Source organism: Xiphophorus couchianus, chromosome 5 (genome assembly GCF_001444195.1).
Source record: "Xiphophorus couchianus chromosome 5, X_couchianus-1.0, whole genome shotgun sequence".
Classification (NCBI taxonomy): domain Eukaryota; kingdom Metazoa; phylum Chordata; class Actinopteri; order Cyprinodontiformes; family Poeciliidae; genus Xiphophorus; species Xiphophorus couchianus.
The window spans coordinates 26,663,257-26,688,975 of NC_040232.1; the positions used below are offsets into that span (position 1 = coordinate 26,663,257).

The window sequence follows — 25,719 nt, forward strand, 5'->3', positions numbered from 1 at the left end:
GCAGCTGAAAGAGGAACGATGACCAATCTGTCACCTCTGATGAACAGAGTGTCATCACACACACACACACACACACACACACACACACACACACACCGCGCACACACACCGTGCCCGCGCACACACAGGGCGGTTTTCATCTTGGGAAGTTAAAAGACGAACATCTGAAATATGCTGAGACAAACCAGGAGAAATCATATCACTTACAGGTCCATCTCAATACATTAGAATACCGTCAACAAATGAATTTATTTTGTACAGTAAATCTAATAAATTATAATAACATACATAAAGAGTGACATGTTCAAGCATGTATTTCTGATCAGTTTACTGATTATGGCCTACATTCAGTTTCTCTTCAAATTTGAAGATAACCTAAGGCCAAAAATGGATTTAAATGTAGATAAATATCACCCAGGAAAATGTATGTCCATGTAAAGTCCAGTAAATGCAGTTAAAACCTGGACTGGGTTTGAAGAGTTGCTTTTTGTGTGGCTCTGCTGGGGTGGTAAAGTTTCTAGTTGCTGTTTGTTTCTTAGTTTTTATGCCATCACCGTTTTTTTCTCCCACTCAAATTTCCATGACCGTGATCGGATATACGGCGCGCCGTAAACACTCGGCTCTTTAGCGTTGAGCTTTTGCAGCGTACGGTTTTTCATGTCGTGTTTTTTTTTTTATTTCATTCACTCAATAATAAACCTGAATAGTTCATGTAACAACTGAAAGAAATTGTGAATGAAGAGGAGCAGAAAGACGTACAAACTTGTATCTGCTCCCGTTCACATGAAGAGAAAACTTGCTATTCAACTTGGACGGCTATTAAAGGCTTTGATTACGCAAAAAAACACATATGACATCTCATGTCATATTTGTTTTTCATGTCCCTCATGACATCTATAACAGCCGCTGCGAACCGCGGCAGCACCAGAAAGTGGAGCATCTAATTGTTAATCATCTGTCATTAACACAAATTATCCCCGACTGTCCTCTTTCCTGCTGCGACATATTGCAAAAGGTTTCTGTGGAAACGGCTGGCGCCTCAATATTTTTTAGAAAGTGAAGGTCGTCCAGAAGGGTTGTAGAAACGATCTCAGCTGTTTGGTTCCATTAAAACAGGTAATGGGAGGCAGAAGCCCTCCTACTGGACTGCGTCACGTTGTCGCTCCGTCATTATTGGGTATTGATAAGCACCGACTTTAAGAAGATTAATCGTGAAGTATTGGTTATTGAAATAATTGTCAACCACTTTAGTAATCGATTACGTTAAATTGAGCATACAGACAAAAAAAAAGAGGCAATTTTGCTGGAAAAAAAAAACACAGTCAGGGGAGTAATTAAGCCAAAACTGTTAAAAAAAAAAAATTAAGAGAATAAAAACCTTTGCCTGACTTTGGCTGGACATTCATAAATGTTAATTTATGAATAAATTATTGTGTTTTAGCTCTGCCCCCCATGTTTAGGGGTTTATAATTTGCTCCAAAGTGGACCTCTTTCTTTTCTTCCAGCATTGCTGATCATATTACCAGTTCTGGCTGAAGAAAAATCATCCCCAACACTTTGTGTTTCTCCCGCAGTTAACATATAGGTGATTTACATTATTAGTTTTCCAATGCAAGTAGCATTCTGCATGTAGGTCAAAAAAGTTACACTTGTCTTATCTGACCTGAATGTGCCTTTTTGGGGCTTTACTTAAATAATAATGTTCCAATTGCAACATAAATACTTTCAAAACCATATAACCAAAAAAAAAACTTTTAAGATAAATTCTGTCTATATTGACAAAAAACAGGAAAAGGTATGAAGGCTTAATTTTATATTAATTAACATCCAGGCCCCAAACGGAAATTAAATGTTACACCATATTTGTCAAGTTTCTTCAAAGACTTGTTGAAACTGATGACTGGACAGAAGGGATTTCCTGTAGTGGTCAGTATTAAAGCAATTATGAAGAAGCCTCTGAAGAAAGGACTTTAAATGGGTAAAGTCCTACACAGAAGAGATGAAGGGAGTTAAACAAAATGAAAATTCTGGAAGGAAATCTGTCGGAAGCTTAAATGAATGGATGTTCCCCTTTCAGCAAGGAAACAAACCTCACTGAACACACACAGCTACTATGGGAAGGTTGAGATCAAGTATCCATGTGCTAGCGTGACCTATTTAAAGTCCAGACCCAAATCCAATTGGTAAGTTGAGGCATGGTTTGATATTTCTGTCCACAGACGCTCTGGTTGAGCTTGACCTGTTTTACAAAAAAGGATTGGCAAAAAAATGTTTGCTTCTTGATCTGAAAAGTTGGTAGACATGTCTTCCAAAGGATAGTTGTACATAATGCTTAGAGGGACAGTATTATGTATTTTCCACAATAAAGCACAATAACTATGTTTCAGTTGTTTTAAATGTGGCTTAAAAAATTTAACTTTGTCATTTAAAGCCTTGAAATTGAAAAAGGAAACTGTCTCTTTAAAAACATCTGCTGAAACTCCGCCTTGAGGTGGCCTTCACAACATCACTCCACGGTTAACCCTTTAGCATCGTTTTTACCAGAGTTGCACGAAGAAGTAGCTCATATAGTGTGCAGTTCCACCAGGTTTTTGCTAATTGCTGCAGGCTAGTCTGAAGGAGCTGAGTGGCGGGGAATCGCTGGGGAGGGCTGCTCTGTGAAGCGGAAACTCACAAGCTTGGAAACCGCAATTCCGAGGAGGAGCAACCATTCACCTGGGTGGTGAATGGTTGCCATGGAGATTAAAGGATTTCTCAACCATGCATGAGAGAATCAAGGCAACAATCCAGGTATGTTTTTGAGGAAGGAATAACATTATAACATGATGTTAAAGCTAGAAAGAAAAAAAAAAGAGTAAATTTAACATAACACTGCCCTTTTTACCAGCGGAGCTGAACACAAATGCACGCCACACTTATCCGATTTTCATTTGTAAAAGAAAGAGACGAAGGAGGAGAAGACCACGCACTACCAATGGTGCAACGACTGTTGGACTATTACATAATATACCAATAAAATGCATGTTTCATCGTGATAAAATCTGCAGTTCATCCATGAATTTCTGTGAAATCTGCAGTCGATGAATTTCTAATTAAAGTGAAGTGAATCATATGTAAAACGACCACTGTCCTCATTCCTGCAAGCCAGTATGTAGCACGATGCAAGAAAATGCACGTCTGCGTTTGAGAACACTCTGCCCCCCCCCCCCCCCCCCCCCCGCCGCAATCTAACCTGACGGTGCCCACGGGCAAGGTCTTGCCGAGTTGGACGTATTACGCAACTTCTGACACTTCTTGGTATGGAGTGACTGTACACGCCGTGCTGCTGATTGCGCTGTTTGTATGCAAGATCCTGTTAAAAACATTGCTACACAGAAAATGCAAAGCACACGCAACCCTGGCTGTAGTCATAATAGTCATGCTCAGACGTGCACCGACGCGCTTCTGAAGGCTTCGTTTCTCGGCGGACTCGACGCTGCATTCCGCCCCACCCCTTGCAAAACATCATCATCGCTCCTTCACCTCAATCAGGAAGCACGGATACGCTGTTTTTCTTTCTGTTTTTTAACTAACGGAGACACTTTTTTGGTGGGGGGTGAGAGCTGCAGCCGCTGATAAATCAGAGAGGAAGGGGGAGGAAGGCGCTCTTCTGAACGATGCTGTGAAAGGAAAAATATACACATATATATAATAATAATAACAATAATAATAACTCCACTGTGAACCTCTGCTGAAAGAAGACTTACAGTTCGGTTTACATCCAGTGCAAGACTCAACTGTGGATGTATTTGACACAGACTCACCGGAGAAGGGTATGTTGCACACAAACTGATAACATTCACTGTTGTGAGAAAGCAGTTGTTGTAGACAAACACATGCAAGCACGACACGGGGATGTTAGTGCAGTTTGGTTGTAGATTTACATCTTTACGACCGGAGGTTACGTGGTGTAACCATAGTAAACATGTTATTCACGTCGACTTGTTTGCGTAAAGCGCAGAAGACGTTTAAAAACCTGACGCGAAATGGGATTTTTTTGTTGTTTTGTTAAAATGTGCTCATGTATTTATTTTTCGAAACGTAACAAGCTTAGTGTAAAGTGTCTTTAAGCATCTCAGAGAACTGTCACTACGCTTGGTCTGTCATGTGCCAGCGTCGTCCTCCCAGATTTAACTTCCGCTCCGAACCTCCTTAACAAATCGCACAGTTTAGCGATTGTTTAAGCTCTGCCATTGAACTTCAATGTATTTAGCCAAACTAAGAGACTCTTGAGGATATATTATATATTTCTTCAATTCGGCTTACCTTAACCCGTCGAAGTACGACTACATTCGGGGATTTTCCTTGTTTTGTTAGAGAATCCTGACTCGCTACTACCGGAAATGTGTGCAAAGCTGGAACAAGTGGGCCAACAATCAGCTATAGTAATATAAGTAATATTAAATATAATGAGGTTTGTTTGAGCATTACTTGTGCCGATGTTTTTATTATTATGAGTCGAGTCATGCAGGGCATTAATCTTGCAGCATGAGACATGAAATAATACTGTGAAGTTTCACAACGTCTAAATTTGAAAGATTTAAAACTGACTCTGACCATAGCTGGTGTTTCAGGTGGTTGTTTCTGGTTTTGCTTCTAACCAATGGTGCCCACATTTTTGGTCATGTGCTATTTGCCTTCCCAAAACAATATGCACACAGTGTCCGTTTTATTCTCAAAAGCCGTTCGTAATGGATTATTCTGAGTGTGTTTCTATTTATAATCAGAATGATATGCAATTTCATCTGAACTAGAAATATTCTGATCAGGCTGAGTTGAGACCAATTTCTGTATTTCTTTGTGGTTTTACCATTCTAATTTTAACATAATCCAGATTTATACATAGAAGTATATGTTACGTGTTTCTAATGGACCACATGCCTCTAACCTACGTCTGACTGATTTTAAACACATGCATCTACAGTGTTTAAAAATCACTGGAGATGTTTGATGGTCTTAGAGACAGCAAATGGTCTGATTTCACATGTGCTGGAAAGAAGAGAAAAAAACCCACGTTTTCACAGTTTGACCTGCTGACTGCCAGATTGGAGGCGCTCGAGCAAAAAATGTCTGATTCCAGTCTGTTTCTTTGTGCCTCACTAATAAGGGTGCTTTAGCTTTTGTTCTTAAATACTGATTTCTTAAATCTGCCATAGCATTGAAATTCATAATGTTTCTTCAAGAATTACAACCCATTTGTGTGTGTACATTTGAGTACGCACAGAAATGTACTGCTTGAATCAGTGGGACATTAGTCAATTCAAGAAATAGTAACATGATCGTATGTATTCTGTATTTTATAAGTATTATGAATGGATTCTTGTGGGGTATTTATCAAGCATGAGATTATAAACTGATTATCTATCTATCTATCTATCTATCTATCTAAAATGTTGTGTTTATAGACGGGAAATTAAAGTAGTTGACAATTTTAAAGCTTATAATGAATTACCAAAAAAAATTTAAAAATCACATTTTTCAGTGTTTTTATCAGCCACTCTCCAGTCTGAGCCGATGAAGGGAAACATGGACAGACTCCGATCCGATCTGGTCGATTGGTGGATTGCTACTTCAGTTTTTGTGCTTTTCTAGAAAGTTGCTAACCCATTGTTATTGTTGTTGTTGTTGCATACGGCGCAGGTTTGCGCCAAGCAGAGGACAAACTGGCTTGCTGTCAATCGGGAGGCTTGCCCGTTCGACGTAAAGCCCGTGAGAAACTAACCTTTCAATAACACTTATACAAATAATACACAAAAGACAAACACTCATCAGTAGGACGCACACTGGCTCTTTTGATTCGCCTAAAATCCAGTCTTGCGATGACACTGATAGCGGGACAAATCATCCGAGTCTCTTTGCAGCGACGCCTGAAAATCACGTTTGAGATTTTAATGCGGTAAACAACAGCGGCGGTGTTGACTGGCTCAAGGTCTTAACAAAAAACGGGAGACCATGCAGTGGTTGAAGTGCATAAAAAGAAATATTTATCAACACACCTGCAACCCAGCCCATAAGGCCCAGGGACGTAACAGGCGGCAATAGCTGTTTCCTATTTGCTTATTGCGGTTGCTTTCCATGTGCTTTAAATAACGCACTCACACAGGAGTGGCTGCTTTTGATTGAGCTCCACAGATTTACTAGAGCCAAGATAGAGATCCCTTGTTCGTCTTAGTGGCACGTCGGTGGGGCTTAATGATTGAAAGCGTTCAACGTTTGCCGTGACTTACTTCCACGTAGTTAGGGGGAAGGAGCAGAACGTCATAGTTTGCCCACAGATACCTGAGCGGAGCGGGGAAGGCCGTTGGCATGCTCTCCACTAAATTTCACAGGATTTGCCTCAGCCGGCGGGAAGAATGTCGAGAGGTGCGTGCTTACACAATCACATGCCTCGCGCGGCATTCCTCTGCTGCTCACGAGCGCCGTGCGGTCGTGTTGAAACCTCTTCGCCTCCCCGTTCTCAGCTTTCTGTGCCGAGAGATGTTTGTTTTCCTCCTGCTCGCCGAGTGCACATGGTACATCTGCCGTTTACAGGTGACAATCTGAGGTTAGTTCACTTCCGTGCTCTCACGCTTCCTCTTCTTGCTCACTTCCCGCCCTCTCTGCGTCTCTTCTTGTTCTTGGCAGACAGGTTGAGTTGCATTACGGCGCAGCGGGAACTCCACCTGTGTATCGCCACAGAGGACTTTGTTTGGATTTGTCCAAGGTGTGGTGCTGTGTGGAGCATTTCTTGCCATCGCTGGTTGTGTCGTGTCGTGTCGTGACGTATTGGCGCTGTAGGGTTGAAATATGCCTACTGTTTCATGATTTTTTAAAATATATTTAGTGGTAAAAATGATCTTGTTTGACAGTTTTGTAAATTCAGACTTCAATATGGTTGTACAGTGAACCCTCGCTATGACGCGGTTCACCTTTCACGGCCTCGCGGAGTTTTTTTGTGCAGTTTTTAAAGTGCTTAAACAGTTATCTGGATTCCTCCAAAAGATGTTTTGCAGCTGATGAAATAGTTTTACTTATTAGAAAAAAATAAGTAGAGAAGACATTCTTTCAGCAGTCAGTGGTTTATTCACCACTGGGTATCGGTATCCTACTGTTCTGCGTCAGGTATTTCTCTTTTTGTTGCGAGCCGATTGAATCCGCTTTGGAAACCGTATTATAAAGTGACTCTTGATTAAGACAAATTGTCTGTATTCGGAATCTCCAGTGACATTAAGTTATATAACTTGTGTAAGACAACCATGAGCTGGTTTTACTGCTGTGCCATAATATGGGTTCAAATCCCTGCCCACCAAAGGTCACCATTATTTATTGTCACATTTCTATCTTGCACAGTGCCGTCAATGAGTTTGTGAAAAATAAAAAATAAAATTTGCTGTCCAGGTGAATCCCAAAGAAAATGTAACTCGGGTGAATCCCAGTTATTGACCTGCTGATGTCCCCAAAACTTTACTTTAGGCAAATTTTTTTTTAACAGTCATTCGATATTTAGCTCACTTTGCACTAAACTGAATGAAAGCGTAATTAGCGCTGGAGAAAAGTCAGCTCAAGTCCAAATCCAGCGGTCTGCAGCATTCCAGCAATCAAAAGAAAAAAAAAAAGATTTGTACTGTTGCTAGGAATCAAAAAGACCAGAGGGGATTTTTCATTTAGGTACATATTGTACACTGGATTGTGTGAATATCAAAATAAGTCAATTTTCAGATGTTTTCTTTTTCCTGTCATCCATTTGTCTGTCCATCCAGTCAGTTTGTGGCTATCACCTCTTGCAATTTGCAAAAATCAACTTACATCTTCAGGCAGTTCTGTTTTGGATTGGTTTTTTGTTTTTTTAATATGCATATTTGTTTCTCTTCACTGAAGCAAATCGAAAATGAACGATCCACGATTTGAAAGAAAACCTACAAACTGAATTTTGATGTTCTTGTACTGCTACACACCTAGTCAAGTGACGCCAGGTTTGAACTGGGCCTCCTGTTTCTTGTCTTTTAAAATCGACTACTCTCAGAACGCCCCGTCTGCTTCGACTGGTCCAAAACTGATTGAATGTACGCATTCTACATTCATGTGTGACGTGCCAAACTAGCGAGTGTATTGTAGAGCTGTAATTAGGAGAAGTTTCACAGTCGTGGTGTTCAAGCAAAGGTGCAAAAGCTTTGGCAGTAATTGTGGAGTGGGAGGCAGAAACAAAGGACTGTTTACTGTGGGAGTTAACAGCTCTCTGTGGCATGGAGTAAGGGTAACAAAAACCGTACAGGAGTATTATATTTTCTTTATTTGTCCTCCAGATCTAAATCAAGAGGCCACAGTTTGAATTTTCAGAGCGCAAGCCTGGACTGATGTGGCTGTAAATCTCCACTGAAGAGAATTGCGCCCATGCCCCCAGGAGGCACCCTGGCTGTCTCAGCAAGACTCTGACAGGCGAGCCGGCGAGTAACAAATCACAGCAAACATCGGTTTGAAATAACAGAGCAATATCTATACACATCATCGGACCTTCAAGGTTTTTAATTTCCTCTTGAGCCTTCCTGGGGCTCCGAAAAATATCCCAGAGCAAAAACCGTGCGCAGAGCAAAGAGCTGCGTGTCCGCCACATTCCTCCTGCAGACGTCCAGCTGTGAGCGAGAAGGAGAGCCAGAAAGCACCGCGGTCTGCTCGGCGTCACCGATTTGGACGAGAGCGAACCTCATCTCCTTACAGTTAGAGAGCAAAGACGCTCTAATGTTCCAGACAGACGGCGTCGGCCTGCGGGGCCAAACTTTGTTTATCTGCGCAGAGAAGCTGCTGCGGTCAGTCACGCCTGAGTGTACAAAACTGACAGAAACGGAAACTCATCCCCCAGCCCGGTCCCACGTACAGCTGCCCTTGCTTACTCACCGCCTGGAACTCCAACCAGACTACCGCCGCTACCCGCGAGGGGTAGTGACGACGGCCATGATGATTAAGTGATTCTGGCACGATGAGCGTAGACGCAGCAGCTGATTTTAGACGTTTAATCACATGGCGTTTGGTCTGGCTGCTCAATCTGCAGGTGTGATTCCAAAAACTGTCACATTTTCTGCCGTGCTCCTCACAGAGTCATGATTGTCTGTCTGAGCTTTTCCACACAACATGCTGAAGGAAGTATTAAAAAAAAAAGAACAAAAATAGGATTGCTAGCACGTGCTTGAGCTGTGACTTTTTCAGCTATTGAAGATGTGGCAAATGGTTCAAGTGATGCAGTTGAACATTTTTGCGGTTGCACCAAAAAAAAATTAGATTTAAGTATCGTGCTGGTGAGATTGGTGATATGATTAATGTTAATGCTGAAATTGTCTCTACCCCATGTAATCCACATGAATAATTCAAAGCAAATTAGTCCATAAATGAATTTACAGGTTAAATATTGGACTGATGCTGATCATAAGTATTAAACTCATGAAGATAAGTGACATGGCAAAAAGGGTTCAAAAACTCCAAAAACCAAAACCGGCTGAAATCTGTTACTGTGTACAAATCGTTCATGCTGTGGTGTGCAAATCAATAGCTGATTTATTACCAAAGTGTAGCTCAGTGGTACGGTTGGTACAATGAAACCTTCATCAAAAAAAAGAAAAAGTCTTTCTGTTACCAAACCTAACAGAGGCAGTGGTTACCGATGGATTTCTATAGATTTCCGAATGTTCCAAAGAAATCCTTTGGAGCTATATCCAGAAGTGGATGTAATTTTATCATAACCCAGCTGCAGCCAGATGCTCCTCTATAAAATGTCTGAGAAGTCAAAAGAATAATTGACGACTGTCCAAGAGCCACAGAGCGCTATTTTTCTGATGAAAACAATAATGTCATCTATTCCCACCCACTGCACAAGACTCCTCTGCTGAAGGAAAAGCTTAAGGTTTGCTGCAGAAGACTTAGTCTATAGAGTCAAATATTGGAACATACCATGTTTAGAGTTGGCCAAGGCTAAACTATTCAGATGTTATTTCTCACACCATGTTTAGAGAAGGAAGAGCTCTGCACATCAGCCCAACTCTGTGGAGCCAAAAGTAAAGTTTGGCGGTGAGAACCTCCTGGTCCGGCCAGGGGTCCGCAACCTTTTCAGTCCAAAGAGACGTCTTTCTCCTCTCTGCAGCTGAATAAAACTTGTTTAGAGTAAGAAGCGCTCTATGACCTTCTGAAAAACGACAGCTCATAATTTTGATAAATATCTGCTTTAGGAAATTTGCTGTGTTTAAAGAAACAATTTCATTTCCATTTGTAGGTTTTTTAAAAAAAAAAAAAAAAACATAACACTTTTTGTAAAAAAAGATGATGGAAGCATAGTTTCTAGACTTAATTACAAGAAGTTGTTATTTTAAAAAATCCATATTGGTACTTGGAAATTATTGCCAAAAAGAAGCTTTTCCACAAAATACTTACTGCATTTCTGAATTATGTTCAGTAGTTTTTTTTTCCTGTCTTGTTTTGTGCAGTAATTTGCTTTGATTTCTTTCCGTGTGTCAGTTCCTTGGGTTGTTGCTGACTTTGGATATAAATTTCTTGTCAGTAGAAATACGTAAAAAAACAAAACATTGTTACCAAGCTAACTGCTAGTCTTAGCTCAACCTTTGATGTAATTAAGGATGAGTTCAAGCTGTCAGGAAGTGTGAATATAACCCCACTGTGGTTGTTCCTGTTGTGATTGACCTTATTGTATTGTACGATTAATCCGGTTGTTTTGTGGCTCGTGTGTTTCAGAAGGAATGCTGGGTAGTGACTGACATATTGCATAAATTGCCCATCATGTGTGTTTGTGGCTTCAAGAAGACAATAGAGAAACGGCACCACACTTCAGACTACTTAAACACTTTGGATTGCAGCCTGCCAGAGAATATGTGTCTGTAATTGGACTGCAGTCACAGTGGCTCTGTTACAGTCGGCTTCATGTTGGTTGCTTTAGTAAAGCAAAGCTATTTTCAGCATTTTTAACTGAAGATAGTGGCTGCGATTATTTTTGTTTGACTTGCTTTTCCAGAACTGTTTCTTTTTTAGTTCATAGCAAGAAGTGCTACCTATTTATAAAAGCCAAAGGAAGGTAGGCATGAAGTGGTGAGGTAAAAGTTTCAGGGTATTTTCCATCCATCCATCCATCCATCCATTTTCTTTACTCATTGGGGTCGGGAGGGGTGCTGGTGCCTACCTCCAGCTGTCAACAGGTCACCAGTCTGTCGCAGTGCAGGGTATTTTTTGATGTCTTATTTATTCAATATTTGGTGTTTTATCGTTGTTGCTGCCTCTTTGCAGGGACTCCCCTGAAAAAGAGGTTTTTAATCTCAGTGGGTTTTTATCCTGGTAAAGTAAAGGTTAAAAATATGAATAAATTACAGAATAAAAAAAATATATAATTTGACTTCATTTTTTTTCATTTAAAAACACAGATGGTTATAGACAATGGATACTTGGATGTTGTGTTATTTTTGAATTATAGCCTTGAGCCAAAATACAGGCTATAATCACACCTATTTAAAAGTACCTATTGGTCAGAATATCATCCTTTCTTGCTGGTCTGATCTTCATAGTGCAACATAAACTGGTGTAAGCTCGCATAATTAGTTCGTCTGTCTGTGGTGGGTTGCTTTGCCCTGACAGTGATGGGTTGTATTCATTGAGTTTCTGTCTGAAGACTTTCCATGTTTTTCACCACTAGGATAATTGTCTGTCATTCCAGATCTGCCTTTATTGTAAGCAAAGGAACAGTGTAGTGGCCTTCTTTCAGCCAGCTGACCAGCTGTGGGCAGGAACAAATAGGGGAAGGGAAGTGCAGCGTTATTCTTCTCCGTACATCTGGAAAAATCTCGGGCTCTTCTGGAACTTTCTGAGTTCTCGCTGTAAAGAACGGTACGACAGATATCGTTTGGAAACCAAATTTGTAAAATGTCGGTATACCAAGAAACCAGAAATCGACCCGAAGCTACCTAAAATGTTTACTCGTATAACATATCCCGAAGTTCAAAGCCTGACATTTAATGAAGTTTGCAGCTTGTTTATTGAGCTATTTTATAGGAGAGGCATCTTCTGGCCGCAGGAGCTTCAATTTTATAATTGCTAGCATATTCTTTTCCTATAGTTAATTTTGTTTTTCTTTGTAGAGAAGTACAAAAAGTCCTGGAGTGACAGGCAGTTTCTCTGTCCGAATGGAGCGCAGCCATTCCTTCATCAGTCCCTCGTCTACAAGAAAGGCAAATTCATCTGTTTGGAAATACATCCGCTTTCAAAAAACAAGACAAAACAACAACATCATAATAAGTCATGGCACTGAATTTAAATGGATGCCACGCATCACTTTTATTAAAATAATTTTGTTTTGAAACTATGGCTAACAAGCAGTGAGCTGCATATATGTCATGAACCAGACTGCAGCCTTATTGTGCCTCATTAAGCAGCCAACGTTAGTTTCACCAACTTTACTCTGTCGAAGCAAAATAGTTAAAAGGGTTTTTTTGTGTTTTTTTTTTTTTTTTGCAAAATAAGCATGTTTACTTGAAAACTGATCCGAAATGCAGCTGGTGCTTTTCGCTTATGCATCAAAACAAAATAAAAAAAATAATGGTGTAGGCGGTAGTAACAGCGCAATATTTATTACTAACTTGTCATAAAGCAGTGATTATTAGGAATACTACATGTAAAGGTGTGTCTTTTCCTTTTAAGATTCATAATTACTATGTGTGTGTGGACTTTGGCTTTTAGTGTGTTTTAGTGTGTATTTTGGCTGTTTAGGTAGATTACATCCCCCTACGCTGAGCAGCTCTCTCTCCTGCTGCTGAAAAAAATAAATAAATAAAAATCTCCGCCCTCCACAGCAGCGAAGTCTAGAATGCAAATATAAACACTGATATATATATATATATATATATATATATATGTACTGTATATACTGTATGTATTCTGAGGTCGGTTCAGAGTATATGTGTGTATGGTTTTAAATAACGAATCAATTCTGACTCTCGGAAAGCAATAAAAAAAAAAACGAGAGCTCCGATTGGAATAACATTTGGCCATATATCAGCTATAGTTTATGACAATTTTATTGCGATTAACCTCTGTCGCTAAATTAAGAGCTATTCTAATTTAGAGGAAGCTTATGGTAATCAATAAATCTTTGATAATTACTGTCTGACCACAATTTAGCTCCCTACTATTGATTGCCTTATTATTCCCATCATAATGAAATGTTATCTCTAAATATTAAATGTTTTTCTAAGAGCAGTTAAATCATGCTGTTCATCATCCAATTCTCTACCTAATTTGCAGCATCAGCTGAGTCGCCTCCAATTGTTCTGAGAATTGGTGACGTGTAAACAAAAAAGGCTGAAATCATGGTCACAGTGGAGGCTCTTTAGCGAAAGTGTAGCTTGTAAAGTGTCTTAAACTGTTAGCTTATTCTTGCACACCAAATATGAGTCAGCACGAAAGAGACATCATCCTCTGAAAATCACTAAGAGCTCCACATCTCCTCCTCGGGGGTCAAACTTTACGGATCAATAACTCGCAGAGGAAACATTGTTAAAATGCAAGGAGGACCTCTTTCATTAGGTAGATAAGCTCCAGCTCATTAATGCTCACTGTTCTCTGTGCTGGACCCGTCAGATTGGTGTCTTTTTTCAGCCGCCTGTGAAACAAGCTCCGGGGTTTTCTACAAGTGGAGCTGGTGCAGAGTGGGTATTTTTATGCTCTGGATCATATCTATCGATGGAATCTGAAAAAACAATAACAAGTAAGTGTTGTGAAACTCAGACTAGATTGTTTGTTAAAGCTGCTGTACAGAAACTCGTCTGCATGGAAAATCATCATCAGTTTTCAACTTTCCTTTAGCAACATCCAAACGTCAAAACCGAAATGACTCGCACAAGCAGGCTGGTCACGAAAATTGATTTTGCTGGACAATAAATTGCCATTGTAATTATTGCGATACACTACAATATTATAGTTTTATTACCACTTTATATTGATAGTGGCATGAGAATGCAAGTTTGCCCTTTCAAAGACTAAACTAATCTTTAATCTAGTACAGAGCACTTAACACTGGACCGGGAAGACAGTTTGACTGTCCAAAATGTAAAAACAACCTGGCTTGATTTCGGCTGGATATTTGTCTGCAACTCTTACCAGAGACGATAGAACTCATTTAAATTTGTTGCTTTATGTGCAAAGAATCCTATAATATTATCCTATATTCCATTCATTTCTATGCGATTGAGGCTTGAACGAGGCCATCAAAGACGTACTCCAAAACTAGTTTGATGATTGTTTAAGATCTTCGTCTCATGGGAACACCCCATGTGTCCAAGTTTTGACCGTCGGATTCGAACTGTATTTGATTACACTGTTTAGGAACAATGTAACAACCACCAAGGCTCAAGTTTATCAGAAACTTGCCAGATGTTGAAACACAGTGCAGCTAATCTGACATCAGAGTTTGCCTGCTAACAAAGAAGCTCTCCCAAAACATTAACATCTTCACGAATAAGAGAAATTTGCAGCTGAAAAGTGTGAAACATGAAAATTTGGGCATTTATCCAAATATTAGGATAAGAGAAAATTCACTGTAAATGTAATTTTTTGCCATGAACTACATTCACAAACATCATACATAATTTAAAAGGATTTGAACAAACAAATGCATCACTAAAAGACCAAAACATGTAGGCGTGTTTGTGTGTATGCTTAGCATGCATGAAGTACTGATGGCCTCTGTGGAAAACAACACAAAATGCTGAAAGCATGAAGAGTTTCAAAATCGCACCCTGAGACATGTAAAGCAAGTTATATAAATAAATAGAAAATAGAACTGAAAAATACAGAATAAAAGTGAAAAAAATAAAAACTGTCCTTGAGGTTTGACGTCCCAGTTTGTTTATGCAGTGTTGCTTTCCATTGTAACATTTGCTGACATTTGGCCTCATATCTCCTCAGACCAACAACATACTTTCACTTGCAGATTGCTGGGTGTAAATACATGGTTGTTCCTCATCTCCTCGTCCCTCCCGGGCCCCTGTCTTCCTCCCCGACGCGCACGCAAACATGCCCCGCTTTCGATTACGTAACCGACTTCCACAGTAGCTCTTAACGCGGTGCTGTAACTGCAGGCAGTCGGAGGGTTAAAATAAGCTGTTGTTTGAAGGGCACAGGAGCAAACCTCGAGCGAAACAAAGGAGCCACACAATGGCAGACGGGAGGGTCACGTGTTCCAGACAGATAACTAGGTCCGTCTGCGTGTTTTGCAGCGATATGCTGCGGAGCGACTTTATCAAATCGAACATATTTGCCGCGGTTATAGAAGCTCGATGTGATTTACTGTGTGTGTTCTCACACAGATACGCAGGGGATGCAAAGAGTGGATGCGATACGAGGAGCTCAAACAGCAACTGTGACAAAGAGGGAACCATATCTATAAATATTTAGATATATATGCATATTTAAATATATGCATACGTTATTTTTAAAAAGTGGAAAATAACAAAGAATACACGGCCATGTTTGTTTTCAAACGTAATGCTAACCTTCACTTATTCTCAGAGATGAGGGCGCATGCTGATAACAATCTGTTACGTATCTAATCTGCTAAGTAGCTGTTTCCCCGTTTACAGAAAACTTGTTGAGGTCTCTGTGTTTTTACAGGAAACATTAACAACTGCGCCTGTTTCTGTTATCAAAGTTTGACCAGCATGATTCAACAATTGTAGTAGCTACACCTTTGTTTTCAGTGTTTCATTTTGTTCTTGACACTGCGTTGTTTAAGATCTGATTAGATAGCCCCTTTTCTTCTGTTCAGTAAAACGGTTTGTTTAGCAGATGCTTGTAAATAAGGTAGTCATCGTCATGTTTGGATTTTTACGTAGGTTATGTATCTTAACTCGGTGGCCTTGAAAAGCATAGACCAGCACAGCTTTTCTCCTCATTTGATGCTTAGCTGGTAGTTATTACCAGCAAATAGTTTTTCAACTTCATTAGTGGATAGCGAGTTGATCCGTAGATCCGTAGAAGTAAAATGATGGGATGCTGACATCACAGCCATCCTATCCTGAAATGTTAGAAAGTTTTGAAAACCACTTTATAACATTCGTCTGCCTAAATGGCCTCGATGTCAAAAATCAAACAGATTAAAACCCGTCCCTTTGTGGCAATGGATCATGGGAGTTCTAAATTGCTACTTTTCAAATGTCCTGCATTACCTATCTATTCTAGAGCAACAATGAAGCATCGGACCATTGAAAAATACAATGTTTGTGACTTGACTCTCTTTTCCGTGACAGTCCCACCCTAAACTGATTTAACTCAAATATTAAGAGACAATCTGTGTATACGGCAAAATATGAAGACTGTTATTATTCATAATCCTAGTTACGCTAGGTAGTTTATACAACGATTCAATTATCTCCAATGATTATGCTCCATCCTCACTTAATGCTCTGTCTAATCTCTCAAATTTCAATTTCCAAAGGTTGAGAAGTCAGATTAGGGAAAATTAAAGGCAGCTCAAAGAACGGTTGCGTTGCAATACGGCTAAGCTGAGTATTATAAAGCCACCTGAGAGAAGTCAGGATCTACAGGTGTAAAATCCTTATAATGAAAATAAATAGGTAAGTTGATTGCCAGAGAGGAAGGGAGGATCTGTGCTTGTTGGAAGTCTCATGTTGTCTGCTTCACTGCCTGACCTTGAATTCATTATTTGCCTTTGTGGAAAGAATTAGGCAATAAAATGTAGATGCTGCAGTAAAAAGAGAAGTAAATTGAGCCACACTGTTTACTTGACTCCTCACATCCACTTTTTTTTATTAGTCACTGCACTCTAAATAGAACCTTTATTTTGAAGAAGTCTTACAGGGGTTATAGAGCTAAATGGAGCTGTACTAGTGTCGTGAAATCCCCTCGCATATGAAGGACTGTGCTTAGCTCAAATGTCAATTTCAGGTTTCAGGTTAGGTTACTGGGTCATTCTTTTTTTTTTCTTTTGTATTCATCCTATTTTAAGAAATATTAATAATTCCTATTTTTTGTTATTAGTGCACTGTTTCTTTTAAAGGGAATAACTTTTTAAAGAGAGGACAAGTACATTCTGTCTTTTAGATGTTTACCACAACATTGAAATTATGACACTTTCAAAGGCGGTCACTTTCACATATACCAAAGTCCAAAGTGTGGATTTAATGTACAGAGACGTAGACATTCAACAGTTAGAAAACAGCAATACTCTGAGTTTAAATATCTAAATATTGTTTGTCACATATTGTGACCTAGTAAATGTTGCTACAGAATCCAACTGGGAGTAAAGGTAGGAAGGTATACAAAAGTTGCATTTCCACTTTGAGATGCAGCAGTTGAGACATGGTGCGCATAATATTGTTTACCATGCGCGATATTGTTTTCCTTAAAAGCCAATTCCAGATTGCAGTATCCTATTTCAGTCATCTTCATAGACAGTGTATAAAATCTTTTCGAATAAGTTGACCTGAAGGCAGCGTTAAAAAGGAGAATACAAGGAGACTGGGGAGTGATCCCTGAGGTACACCACAGAACCAGCTAATGAAAATGAGTAATGGTTAACAATGGTTCTGTTTGAAAGTTGTCTTATTTATTCAGTATTGGCTCCCTAACACCAACCTTTGGCAATAAATGATTATCAACTACTCTTCTATAAATACGTTTTTCATTTTAGGTACTTCTAAGAATATAGAACATAACTTTTTGTTATTTTGACTGTAACTGTTTCTCCAACACATAGACCATAAAATCTATGCAATGTTTGTATGACCGTGAAACAGGTAAACAAATCCACTGTTTAGATGGGAAAATGTTTATGTGCAAGAAGACGGTAATATTGCTCCTCGCTTTCAAAGATGTTAGTCAGCGAGATGAAAATCCGAGCTTCGGGTATTGCCTCCGAAATTGGAAGATTGTCTTTTTTTATCAGTTAATAAAGACGATGGCCGAACCAAATTTTCAGCCGGTGGCCCCGTGAAGATTTTCATTGTGGGTGGACTTCTCCCATCTCCACCGTGATTGGTCTGGCTGACAACCCCACCGACACATTTATGTTTTTTTCTTTTCTTATTTTTTTTCTAAAAAATTGGATTGGACATTACCTCAGAAAGGAAAATCTGTGTGTGAATGATCTGTCGTCTTGATAGATATCCATCCATCCATCCATTTTCTGTTCACCCTTGTCCCTAATGGGGTCGGGAGGGTTGCTGGTGCCCATCTCCAGCTACGTTCCGGGCGGGAGGCGGGGTTCACCCTGGACAGGTCGCCAGTCTGTCGCAGGGCAACACAAAGACATACAGGACAAACAACCATGCACACACACACTCACACCTAGGGAGAATTTAGATAGACCAATTAACCTGACAGTCATGTTTTTGGACTGTGGGAGGAAGCCGGAGTACCCGGAGAGAACCCACGCATGCACAGGGAGAACATGCAAACTCCATGCAGAAAGACCCCGGCCGGGAATCGAACCCAGGACCTTCTTGCTGCAAGGCAACAGTGCTACCAACTGCGCCACTGAGCAGCCCAATAACCTGATAACTGGCAAATATTTAGTTGCTACTAATGAACTTAAACAAAGAGACAAAGTAAAACGGAAATAAAAAAACCCCCAAAAACTTTCAGGCAGAAAAAACAGCAAAAATTTAAACCTCTTACTTAATAGTAGAAGAATGAATAACTTGTAAAAAAACCAAACAAAAAAAAAACACTTCAAATTGTAGTAATTTAAAAACTTAATTAAATGTAAGAATTCCTAGGAGGTCATCATATTATTTCTTTGGCATTACATATAAAGTCTTCATGGCCTAATTCTAAATCCTAATCTCTAACCTTGGTCTTGGAGGGGAATTGTAAGAAAATGGAAGTGGAATAAAACCCCAAACTACTTTTCGACACCTCAAATTCACCAGCACTATAGAAATTACATGACACCTTACTGCAGGGCCGTGTCATTGCTGTTTGAACTGTCGCGGAGTCCATGTGGAGAAGACAGTCTCTGCATCATGTCTGTTTAAACAGAGTAGGGGGCGCTCTAAGGAAGAAGCTTGGCACAGCTCTTCTGTCGCAGCTTGTTGGACCTCTGGATGCAGAAACACAGAATATTTTACCTTTCCATTTGACTGGACAGCTGGAAGTTGGTCAACCAATCAGATCTGAGATCAGGGAACAGATTCAGGTCAGTTCAGATGCTCAGTAAAGGCTAAAGAAGGTTAGCTTATGTTGCCAGATCTAAAACTCTAGAAAACACATCACTTTAATCGCTACCTGTATCATTACAAACATTTCCACATTCATTCATCTTCCTTTCTTATGAAGCTTGTAACTTTATTGAATCAAAGATTTTAAATTTTAAATCCTCTCTGAATATCTAAATTAATATCTTCCATAGTAAAGCTCTTTGCTGTATCACACTAAGGAGTTCTTATCACGTCTTGCTGTCATGCGTTTAGATAAACAGCTGAACAACAACAACTCAAACGTCACTTTGTGTTTAGAGATACCAGGCCGGCACCTGTGTAAGTCTACTTTGACTAAATTTATGGTCTCACACGGCCATTTGAAGTGATCCGCAGAAAGACAGTTGTCAGGGTTAAAGTTCACATTCGATGTGAGTTTTCGTTGTTGCAAGAATGTTCGTGAGACTTGGCTTTTCCCTTGGTCTTACTACACCCTGACAGTTCGGGTTAATAGATTTTTTTGTGGCCTCTAACGTTGCAAACAAATGTCAAGAATGTGAAAGAATTTCTTAATTTGTACGTGCACATTGCCGCTTCTCGTCAGGAAATGCAATTTATCTCTTGAAAATATTCAAACAAAATGCTGGAGTGTTAATTTAAAGTTAAGCAGGAGTCCAACATACCAAAGGCGGGTAAAAAGTCAGGTGAGAAGAAAAGCTCTTTTATATGTGAAAAAGTAGATAAATGGAGCATGAGGTATGAAACAAAGATGATTGATTGCCAGATCCAAGATGCTCACCACTTTATTTCAGTTAAATAAAAAAGTGCTATATGACGAAACCCAGACGTCCTTGAAGGAAAATAGCATTACGTCGACTAAAAGAAGTGGATGCTTGGCAAGTCGACAAGTTGTCAACTACGGCACATTAAATGGTAAATGGACTGAATTTATACAGCGCCTTTCCATTCATAGCTTTACACTAACATTAAAACAAGCATTAGACGTTATTTGGTTGCAGACCCGTGGTTTGGAAGACATGTCAGGAAAACTGTAGTCTACCATCGCAAACATTTGGAGCTAACGAAGCTTTATCTAAAACCATCCTCCTTTGGTTGGATCAGGCTGTGATTTTAGCAGTGAACACCAGAAGTTTGCCAGCCAATGCCCTCCAGCTTTACCGATTACATCGGAGCGTCTGTCGTATTCACGGCGAGGTTGTGTTCATCATTTCATCTGCCCTTTTCAGAAGTGAGACGTATCACATTAAATAGTCTCATTAATCTGTCAAAACAGCATTTGTGACATTGATCACTTTTATGCCTTACCGTTTTATGGCTTCATTAAGACAGGCCTGTGAAAGTGACTGAAAACAATCTTTCTCCTTTGATGGAACATTAAGTGATGCGTACCTCTGTGTTTTCTACATCACCTGTGCCTCGTTTCTGTAAGACATATTAATAGTGGAGAAATGCCACTGTTTACACTCCCTTTTCCTTGTTTTATGACCAATACGATTTTGAAACACAAATACAACCAAAAGAAAGATTTCCATGCCAATTATTTTTGGTTGTATTTAGCCGAGCCAGTTACGTTTTTCTAACATTTTTTTCAACATGATGAGAAGTATTTTTTAAGCATAGGCGAGGTGTATGTCTGGGCTTTGAACAAAATGTTTTGCTCTGAGCAATTCAGTTGAAGATTTGCTTTGTTTTCAACCTATTAACAGCCAGAGTTAAATAGACACAGACTGAGAGCTTAGCCAGTTCACAAACCATCACTGAGGTATTCTGGTTGAGACCTTTGAGGTTTCTCAATCAAATGCCATGATGGTTGGGAAAGAAAAGTGGATGGGAAAAAAGACACAGCTCTGCGTTGGCCGTGGTTAAGCGCGATAAGATAACCAGTCTATCCACTGTGCTCCTTCTCCAATGCACATTGGAATTAATTTGTATTCTCCTCTATGCCAGAGTTACTAGACTGAAATAACCAGGGCTACCAGGAAGGAAAAGGTGAAACTGAAGTGAAAACCCAGCTGTCTGTAGCATCCAAACAGTCTCTCACAGGCTACTTGATGAGGTACAATGATACCGAAGTTCAATCTCTTCAACGACTTTATGCATTTATTCATGTAGACCCACTGGTAAAGTCCAAGCTAAACATTTGAATGGGGAAGACGGAGGATGACAGGCTGGACCGAGTGTTTCAGAAGCTGCTGAACTGCTAGGATTTTTACACACCACCAGCTGTTAAATTTACAGAAAATGAAGCAAAAAAGGGAAAAAAATAAATCCAATGAGTGGCAGATATTTGGATAACAATGACTTGTTGAGGTCAGAGGAGGATGAGTCAGACTGGTTTAAAATGATAGAAAAAAACAACAGTATCTTAAATAACCGCTTGTTAAATGTAAGATATGCAGGAAACTATCTCTGAAACCTTGAAGTAGATGCCCTACTGTTGCAGAAGACCAGTGAGCCAAGGCTGCAGCTCATAAAAGCTAACCAAAATTAGCCAACAGCAGACTGGAAAGTTGAAAACAAAAGTTGCTGGGTCTGATGAGTCTCAATTGCAGCTGTAACATTGAGATTGTAAAGTGACAATTTGGTGTAAGCAACATGAAAGCAACACTCCATTGTTCCTTGTATGGAACAGCTCAGCCTTCTGGTGGTGGTGTAAGAGGGTGGAGGATAATTTCCTAGCAAACTTTGTTCTCCTTAGCTTGAATTGCGCACCGTTCAAACACAACAGCCTTCACAAGTACCGGAGCTGACCATAGTTATGCCTTCATGACCACAACGTACCGATCTCAGACAATAGCGGATCTTTGGGAGATCATCGTTCAACAGGAGAAACTAATCAAGGTTCTACAGCTTTCAAATCAATATGGACCAAAATCTTCAAGGAATCTTTGTGCGAACTCGTTTCATCTCTACCACGACAGCAACACTTTAACTGGCCGACTTGGTTGAGTCAGGAAAGACGATCCTCGCTTCTCTCTCTGGTGAGAAGCGATGCTTTTCTATGCATGAGTGAGAGCATAGAGAAGTGTCTCTGCGACCTTGTCGCAGTGCAGTGCTGCTCGCAGCTTCTTTCCCAGGCCACTGGATTTATGCTCCTGCAGGGTTGGCTTTCCATGAAACTTTTTATGGAAAATTAAGTTTACAAGATGGATAAAGAGAAGAAGTGGAAAGGAGTCAACCATCAATTCTAAGAACAAATTCCCAACTCATAAGCAAACTTGCATGATAGAAGCTTCACTGACATTTTTAAAAGTGGGAAAAAAGCAGCTACCTTTTATTTTTGCAACCTCGGCCTTCAGAAAATGTCATCGGACTAAGACGACATGAAGACTGAAGAGAAAATCCTGCTAGTTAGCTGCAGAGCTGCAGCTGTCATGGATTTTACTTTCCATCAATTCTTGCTCTAAGGCAGGGGTGTCAAACTCAGTTTTATTTTTGGGCCATATCAAAAATCTGAATGTTCTTAAAGGGCCGGTTGCACCAGAATGTATTGATAAATCCCATTAAACTGCTAAAATATTAATCAATAGCTGTCCCTTTGGGATTTTATGATTGTTTTGTGTTTTTTTTCCCCCTTTTGTATCCAAAATTACATACCTTGTGATACTTATTTAGAAATATTTTTAAGTACTTTTTGCAATATTTGCGCTAATATGATGTTAAATGTGACTTATTATTACTCGCCGCATCGATCATGTACTATAACTTCATGTCAAGTAAGGCTGAGGCAGCAATCAATTAAACCCTTTGAGAAACGTTTGCAGTAAAATCAGAAAAAATGTGGAGATCTACTGATTTTGTGTGAATTTTTGAGGATTTGTGAAAAACTGGAGGGATGTATTGATGTAATTTGGAGTCTAGATGGCCAAATAAAAAGCTACGGTTGGCCAGATTTGGCAACCGGACCTTGAGTTTGACATGTTCTCTAAGGTACATGACTGATGGCAATCAAATTGAATTTACGCTTTATGCAGACAGACGGTTGCAGGTTCTTGTTTTAGATCAACTGTTCCTCTAAGTCATGGTTAAGGTGAATGAAAAATGTCACGTTGGGTTTTATTTCTGACTGGACCAGTGACACATACACTGCAGTCTCTATTTGTGAATGTCTTTTTTGTTTAATGCACAACACGGAGAGAAATGCATTGTTCTCTGCTTGTACTGTGCTGTAGCTCACATCCTAACAATTAGATAAACAAGTCCCTGTGTGTAAATATTTCTATTTGCAGAAACTTTGTTCACATGATTTCTGCATAAGTTCTGTAATTGCAGGCAGACTAAAAAAGTTAGCATTAGAGCCGGGATGGGCAATCCTGGTCCTCGAGGGCCGGTGTCCTGCAACTCTTAGATGTCTCCCTGGTCCAACACACATAAATCCAATAGCTGAATCACCTCCTAAGAATAGAATAGTCAAGTTCTCCAGAGTCCTGCTAATGACCTCATTATTTGACTCAGCTGTGTTGAAGTAGAGATGCATCTAAAAGTTGCAGGAGACTGGCCCTCGAGGCCTGGAGTTGCCCACCCCTGCATTGGAGCGTAGTTTTGCTTCCGTTAATTTAGCAACCAGACTAGAGATTTTATAGAGCTGAGTGCAGTGACTCTCCTCACCACAGGGAGTCACTGCCGAGCTGACCATACCAGGACAAAGCAGCGGCCGAAGAGCCGACCAAAAGGCCACTTTTCTCATGTAAGAGCAAATGCATCAACTCCAACTTATCTGCACAATGACGAAGTCAAATTAAAAATATACTGCTGCTTGATTGCCGTGTTACTCAAGCCAAAGTACAGAACCACTAAAAACTGCAGCCAGATGTTAGTTTCCTGTCATGGGACACCGCTCTCAGCAGTGGTTCCTAAAATGTTCAGCTTCTGACCCGCAAAATAAAAATCAGAGATCCACAAGCCGAACTTTGGTTGAGCATACTAGCATTTTTACAGAGTACGTTAAAATGTGGGGCAACGGCAACACAGTCAACATCAACAGCAAACATATTGATGCGTTCCCATTGCTATTTATGACGTTTTAGGCAGTTTTCTGTCGAGGACCTCTGGCCCTCACATCAATGAGGGTAACGGCTGAGTTAGAGCACATAAACTTTCATCCGAGTCATAATGACCACTGCAGTGCCTCTCCAGTATGGTTCTCTCACCAGTTTTCCTTAACAAATACCAGGCTTAACCTTTCTTTGACTGTACGGCGTAAGTGATTTTACTTCACAATCAGGGTAATTGCTGCACAATAGGAAAAAAAAAACTTCCATAAACTGAAAGACATTGTCGAAGACTGCTTACCTTTGCTCCGTGCTACTACTCCTGACCTCATATACGCTCATTATTGTGGCTGGATGAAAATGATGACCAAGGGGACAAAATTGTATTTTTTTTTAATAGGAATGATGCTCTGGCGTGAAAGGAAGTATTAAGATTTTAATGAGCTCTTATAATAGCTTTTAGGCCTTGGATCATTTTTTTTTTAATCAGGCGTGGACCTTCATAAGCAAAAGAGACTATTTGAGCAAACCGCCTTTGCGTTTCAGTGTCCTTTAGTTGAAAGCCAACTAAAGGCTCTGAATAACAAGTCCGAGATCCACTTATAATGGGCAGCTAAAATCTTCGATCTAATTAGATATATTCATCTCCTCATCAATGCTTTGCTGGGATTCTAGTTAGCGATGTACCAATTTTTGTCGCGGAAACCGCAGTAGCTCTCCAGAAGCTTTAAGCACTGAAAGCGATGGAATATCTTCCTTCTGGTAGCCACTTCATTGTTGTGTTGCACCTCACGCTTTCTGTTCATTTCTGGCCTTATCATGTAAATTGACATGCTTTTTGACTCTTTCCCATCTGCTTCCTCAGTTATCCGCACTGCAGTTTAACATTGGCGAATCTGCAGGGCATTTGATCAGTAAAAATTAGAGCTGCACAATATTTAGAATATCAATTACCCCAGTGGCCTGGGAAAGAATAGCCCGATTAAAAACGAGTAATATTTGTATGCATTTATACTCTGCTTTCCAAAAATATATTTGGCTAATTCAATTGACTTCGAAGGGACTAGGTTTCTATGTCCGGACCTGGTACAGATATTCATGACCCTTGACCTTGAGGTTAAGGAGAATTGTTGGGTTTTGTGATGAGGGAAAACAAAAGAGTGAGAAGAATATAAGCTAATTGCATTCAGAATGACAGATGTGATATTCAAAGATATTGTGTTTTTCTAATATTATGCAGCTCTCGTAAAGGTCACTGAACTGTGCTGTGATTCTGAGTAAACTATAAACTCAGTAAACTGAGAACATTACAGTTTTTCACGCAGATACGGTTAAGAAAGATTTATTGACTCAGGTTTAAGTCAGTAAGTACTTAAATTACTCACCTGAAACAATATGAAGCTGAACTTTAAAATCACTGATACCGAAGAAAAGTCAGCTAACGTCCAAATGGCTACCCATAGGATCCACTTAGTAAAAAAATCCAACCA

At 39.8% G+C, this 25,719-nt stretch overlaps 1 protein-coding gene across 2 annotated transcripts in view; it reads left to right on the forward strand.

Moving 5' to 3' along the window:
- The first annotated feature begins 3,496 nt into the window (after window positions 1-3,496).
- The window catches only part of LOC114144876 (myelin basic protein), a 73,240-nt gene continuing 51,017 nt past the window's right edge, over window positions 3,497-25,719 (forward strand). Inside the window, exon 1 of one of the 2 annotated variants that reach the window (XM_028018101.1) lies at window positions 3,497-3,812. The gene's annotated coding sequence lies outside the window, so the exon portion shown is untranslated. Of the gene's footprint in view, window positions 3,813-6,440; window positions 6,584-25,719 lie in introns of those variants that run through there. The other variant, XM_028018102.1, reaches the window with a different exon arrangement.